This window comes from Elaeis guineensis, chromosome 2, assembly GCF_000442705.2.
Source record: "Elaeis guineensis isolate ETL-2024a chromosome 2, EG11, whole genome shotgun sequence".
NCBI lineage: Eukaryota > Viridiplantae > Streptophyta > Magnoliopsida > Arecales > Arecaceae > Elaeis > Elaeis guineensis.
The window spans coordinates 69,553,329-69,560,252 of record NC_025994.2 but is presented as its reverse complement, the minus strand read 5'-3'; the positions used below and the strand labels follow the sequence as shown (position 1 = coordinate 69,560,252).

Sequence of the window (6,924 nt, the reverse complement as noted above, 5' to 3'; positions counted from 1 at the left end):
ACATAGTAAATATATAATCAGGTGATACATACTGTAAATTTTTTTGATACACACTCAGCAATGATCTAATACACACCAATAGCTAAATTGATACATAGTTTATTAAATTTAGTTTCATCAGTACAAAGTATATAACTAATTGATACATATCTAACAAAATATTCATCCAATGTCTCAATACATATATTTAGATAAAGCAATATACAGTTTTCACAATATAGCATTAATCAATATACAGCACATGGTTCACCGTACCGGGCCGAACCATCCGGTACGGGGCGTACCGAGCTGGACCGGTCCCTTATCGGTCCGGTTCGGGCCTGTTTTTCGAAAAAAAGATCCCGAACCGCACTGAACCGCCCGGTTTGGTGCGGTTCGGGCCCATACCGCCCGAAATCGAGTGGTACGGCTTGGTTCTGGACCAGTTCGGGGTGAATCGAACCGTACCGCCCAAGGGAGGGGGGAGGGGGGAAGGTGGGGGCCTTTTCATGTGGTTGGGGGGAGGGAGGGGGGAGAGAAATGGGCGTGGCCCACTTCACATGGGGGAGAGCTGGTGCTTTAATAAGCACTAGACCTTTGGTGTTCTTTGAGAGTTCTCAGAGAACACCCATGGCCGTAGGCAACTTAATCGTTGAGACCTCCAAAAAATTAAAAAAAAATAACATTTCATGAAATTGGAAGAGTGATTTAAGAAGAGGCTGATCTTTGATCGGAGATAAGATAATTGTTATTTTGTTAGTAAATATTTTTTTTTATTTTTGTTGTTAGAAATAGGATAAAAATGAGGTAAAATAAAAATAGGAAAAATCATGACAAAATCTTATGATTTTGATATGATTTAATTATATGTGATAGATCTTTGGAAGATCTACATGATGACACCAAAATTATTAATTTTTGTTAATTATATATTTTTAAATATTTTTAAATATTTATTTATTTAAAAATTTAAAAAAATTAAATTTTAGGAAAAAAATTAGAGTTTGGAAATCATGTTTAGAATGATTCAAGCTACTTAAATCTAATTTCAAATTTTTTTCAAATATTTGAAATTAAAATTATTTTTTTAAATTATTTAAATTAAAAAATTAATTATAAAATAAAAAATATATAAAAATAGTATTATATTTTAATTAATTTAAAAATATTATTTGAAGTATATAACATATTTATTTTGAATTTATAAATTTTAAAATAATTATTAAAATTATTTTAAAATTATATATAATTATTTTAATTATCATAAAACTATCGTGTTTTGTTATACTTGCATATATTTTAATTATATATATATTGCAGGTGATCTTGCACGTGGAGTAGGGTCCATGGATGTATCTAGATCATCCTCGCATTATGGATCCTATTATCCATAGCCACCTTGTGATCCATATACATATGGTGGACCGAGGCATCATCTTCTAGTGATTACTATCCTATGCAGTCTGGAGCATCTTATGGATCAGATTTTGCTACTGACATATTTGGATGGGCTTCTTCACAACCGTACCATCATCTCGAGGATACTTTTCAGAGATAGAATTTTAGTGAGAGGTCTGAGATGTCTTACAATCCAGAGAGGATGCCTTATGGAATGATGAATATTCGAGAGTACGGTGCAGCTTGACTAGAGGGTTGCACTGATATCCCTTCAGACTATGTTGATGATCCAGACATCTACGAGCGTCACAGACACTCGATAAGAAATTAAATGTAGAGTACATCTTAAGGTTCGTATATCAGTTATTGCACTTTATACTTAAATATTTAGATACATTTTAATACGTATTTTATATATTTTTTCTTTAATTTTAAGATGACATAGTTGAAATATAATGTAAATAAATATATGTTTGAAATTTTGGATCAAGAGTCTTTGTACCGCAATCTAACTCCAAATTGAACCCAAATATGTCAATAATATGCAATATAATACCATATTGAAGTTGTATTTATCAATTATTAACTTCAAAAATCTAAAAAAAATTAAAAATTGAAAAAAAATATTATGTACCGGTATCGGATCGGTACGTCTAGGCGTACCGTGTGTCGGTACGGTACAGTACCGGTATCGTACCGTACCGGTCCGGGATCGGCACGCCGTTCGGTATCGGTACAACGAACCTTGATACAGCACGTTAGTAAATGATACATACTAGATGGCTTATTGATACATATTAAAAGTTTTTTTGATATACATCCAGATCTAATACACATCATAGATAAATTAATACATAGTTTATCGAATTTAGTATTCACTAATACACAGTATATGGTCAGTTGATATATATCTAGTAAAATATTTATTCGATATTTCAATACACATCTTTAAATGAAATGATGCATGATTCCGTAAACTTTTAGATGCAAAGATTTTAGAAAAGAAGAGAGATTTGAAAGAAGAGAAAAGACCTCAAGATATGTGTTGGGTCATTGCTGGGTGTGTATCAAAAAAGCTTACAATATGTATCAATAAGCTATCTAGTATATATCATTTGCTCATATACTGTGAAGTGATTAATGTTATATTTTAAAAACTATATATCATTTTATTTAGAGATGTATATTGAAATGTTGATGAATATTTTGTTAGATATGTATCAATTAGTTATATACTATATACTGATGAATACTAAGTTTGATAAATCATGTATAATTTAACTATAGATATGTATTAGATTGTTGTTAGGTGTATATCAAAAAAACTTACAGTATGTATTGCTTGGTTATATATTTAGTGTGTATCATGTAGTTTATATAGTATGTATCGCCATGTACTGAAAATGAGAAAAAAAGAGAATGCTTTAATCACATAACTAATAATTTCATCAGTGAAATTTTTTTTTGACTTTTAGACTCATACTCTAAGATTAGTATTAAAGGATGACATGTGGCATATTGTGAAGCCGCCCCATACGATCTTTTATAGTGCTTGCCCTATATGATTTTTGTTCGTTGACTTCTATCTAGAGATGAATTATTGCAAAGTAGAAAGCTATGGTAAAAAAAGGCAACATTTGAAGTCTTTATAGAAATAAAAACATCCCCTTTTTTTGTACGATAGATGATCAAGGTTTAATACTGTAATGGGACTATGATTAGGGTTGTTCATTCGATTTTAATCGATCCGATCTGATCCGAATCGATTCGATCCGAAAATTGAATAATAAAAAAATAAAAATCGAAAATCGATCTGAATAAGAGAGGAACCGAACCAAAATCGAACTGAGAATTTCAATTCGATTCGGTTCGATAATTCGAATTTTTTATTTTTTATTTATTTTTAATTATTTATTTTTGATATAATATATTCAAATAATTATTATCGATTCATTGTTAGTTTTTTTTATATTACATTTAATTAAATTCAGGATCTATTGAATTTGTTATTTGATAATTTCTTACATTAAAAATTAATAATTGATAAATAATGATACATTAATAATTGATAAATGATAAATCGATAATAAATAAAATGTAACATATTAAAAATCATATTATCTATAATATAAATAAGCAATCAAGCATTACGATAAATTATAACAATAGGCCAAATCTAATATCTAATCATTCATCCATGTAACCAACAAGTTTTTAAAATAGTAAACAACATAAATTTAAATTATAACTTCAATTTTTGGTTCAATTTTTAGATTTTTTGATGTTTAATCGAACCGAATTGAAAATCAAAATTCTTGAAAATAAAAATAAAAAATCGAACTGAACTATATTCGGTTCGATTTTTTGGTTCGATTCAGACTGATTTTCAGTTTGAAATGAATTATGAACAATCCTAACTATGATCATGCCGGTTTGACCCATGATGATAGAGTCAGGACCACTCCCTCGTTCAAGTTTATACGTGTATCCTCTACTTGTATGATCGATGTATTACATTCTAACGAATACTTATTGAACAATAAATAATGAAAAAAAAAGGAGAAAACTCAGTATAAAGATCAGTTTGGCTATTTTTTATGATTAAACTGAAAATTCTGTAGAAATCGTAAATTGGACTATCCATTTAAGCATAATCCTATATTAACCAAACTCCATCCAGTCTAAATCTTAGATTTCTTTTTTCTTCTTGCAGTTAAAATTCGAATTGGGTTTTAAATCGATTTTAAAAAATATGCAACTAGATGGGTTTACAAGTTTGATTTTGATTTTTATAGAATTTTCAGTTCAATCATACAAAAATATTAAAATAAATTCTAATCAGGACCTGCTATATAACTAGAAAAAAAAATTATGCTTCAAACTCTAGATGTTGCATTATTGAGGTTCTAAGTACTGTTTTCCTCATCCACGTGCATCTCATGTGCATATTTTAATTAAGGGAAAGGTCTAAAAGAAATATTTCGGGACGCCCTATCATAAATTTAGTCCCTCGTTCTTGCTTCACATGCCAGGATTCTCTAGCTGTTCTATTGCTATGAACCAAATCATTCACTTTCTATGGCCAAATCCCATTTTTTCTCTTTTTTTTTTCCCAGAAGAAAAGGTTAACTTACAAGGAATATGATTACAAAAATAACAGAGGAACTGGGCTTCCAACGTTTCAGTACACCTGAGGCTACGACCAGACACAAACGTGGGCCACCCGAAACGGACCCGGAAAGACCCCCCCAAAATCCCAAATATTCACGATGATGCCACTCTACCGCAACTCCCCTCCAGCTCCACCGCTCCCCTCGGCGGGCGCCGCTGCAATGGCGAGATCCGGCCAAACGGCAGCCGGTCTGGAGCACCAAAGCAGTCCGTTCCACCACCCCCCACCCTCCACGTGTCCCCGCCGCCGATGACCCCCTCCTCGTCCAGTAGCGCGGTGGGCCACAGCAGCGTGGTCCCCAGCCCGAAGCCCAGCTCCTCGATGGACGGCGACGCCGCAGGTCCAGATCTGAGCCCCAGCCCGAGCCCGAGCTCGAACCCGGTCCGGCGATCGAGGAACGGCTCGCCGAGCGCCAAGAACCCGGCCGAGACCGGGCCCGGGAGGAGCGAGCCGAAGGCGGAAGGGGGCGAGGTGGTGGAGGGGAGGTCCAAGGAAGGAGCTTGCGAGGAGAGAGACGGGAGAGGGCGAAGGGAATGGACGGTGGCGGTGGCGGCGGCGGAGGCAGGGGAGGGGCGGAGGCGCTTGCGGGAGGAGCCGCCGATGGGGACGTTGCGGAGTGAACCGCCGAGGGTCCAGTAGCGGCGGCAGGAACGGCAGAAGTGACGGGGCTGGGACGTGTTGTAGTTGTTGTAATAACAGAACTTGGTGTCCCGGGAGTTGCACCGGGGGCACCGCTCCCTCCCCCGCTCCGCAGCCGCCTCTTCCTCTGCCGGCCCCTCCGCCGGCCGCCGGCGTCCTTCTCCCGTTTCCGAAGGCATTCTCTTCGTTTGCATCTTTTAAGTTGCTCTCCGGAAGTGGTGCGAGGAGGAGATGTTTGGGTTTAGGGTTTAAGAGGTTTTGAGGGGTTTGGATTTATATAGGGAGTGGGTCTCCATCTTGGGAGGAAGGAGGTAGGAACAGCAGAATGGAAACAGAGAGAGAGAGAGAGAGAGAGAGAGAGAGAGAGATTCGACGTCGTTGTCGTGGATTGTACGGAGGGTAGGAAAAGGCTGAGGTGATGAGGAGAAGAGCTTTGCAGGGAATTCTTCCAGGGTGATCAGGTGGTGAAGCGTTTTGTTTGGCTTCAAACACTTGGCCCTTATCAGGGGGCTTCCATTCTTATTCTCTCTTGTTTAATTTTTTTGAACTACAGAATGACTAGGACCTATCACGAGAGCTGAGAGTGATCTGCTGCATTCAATTGTTCGCTTTCATAAGAACAGTAGGTTTTGTACAAAAAAAAAAGAACGGTGGTTGGGCTTGTCCGACTCTTTTAAATGAAAAGAACCGATCATCAGTTGATGAATGTATCCTTCAAAATGGTATGGATAGTGTTGAGCCAGGTTTAAGGCTGGCCGGTTCTATATTGTTTATATTTTGGTTAGGTTTTGGATGCTCTCCAATCAACAAAGAGGTTCCATGCAAGCATACCGAATGGGGAATAATCAGAGGAAACCAAGATTTACACGTCATACGTACCCTGTCCAACACCTCTCATTCATTGATATAGTCGTGTTCGATGACTGAACTGGATATCCAATATTCAGATATGAACAAAAGAAAAACTAATTAAACACTTCCAATTAGCTTGTTCACGAGACTCGATTAGCTTATGCATCCTCTTTTAATTAGTGGTGATTTTACATGTGATGAGGATAATGGAATTATACTATCATCCCTCGTGAAGTGACACAACATGCAGCAATGTCTCCATTGCAGACTATGTATATTAGTACTATGTCACAATATGTGCCATATTCATCACACTAGCATTAGGGTTGCCATCAAAGCATATGGCACTGTATCATCTGACAAAAGCAATGTTAGATAACTATATATTTGGATTATATGTAGTTCAATCCGATCCCCTAATTTTAGATGTGATTCAGCTATGTAAAACACCTGAAGTTGGATACCTTTCCTTGAGAGTGACTCTGATAAGTTCTGATGCGCTTACTCTTTTTTTATTCTAATGTACCTGGAGTAGCATGCAGCAGTTTTTTTTTTTTTTTTTTTGAAGGAAAGTGGCATGCAGCAATTGATGGAGTTATTGAAAGATACATGAAATCAAGAGGAAACTATTTTATTTGCACAGGGAAAAAAAAACTGTTCTTGCCATGAAACCCGAGAAAAGTCGAGCTTCATAGTTTTAGTTGGATTCAACAAACAAACTAGAGTTACATACACTACCACTGCACTACAGATCTGATCAAGTAGGCTGGTAAGTAAATTCTCTGCACAAGAAGCTCCAAATGGTTTGATGGTTGAACAGGCATTGATTATTTCAAACACTAAACATGGAGTTCACAAGTTTAACGTACATGCTACTAAGAATC

General features: G+C 36.4%; 1 pseudogene; it reads right to left on the bottom strand.

Annotated features, from left to right (window-relative positions):
* Positions 1 to 4,473: 4,473 nt before the first annotated feature.
* On the bottom strand, positions 4,474 to 5,665 carry LOC105035106 (uncharacterized; annotated as a pseudogene).
* Between the last annotated feature and the right edge of the window lie 1,259 nt (positions 5,666 to 6,924).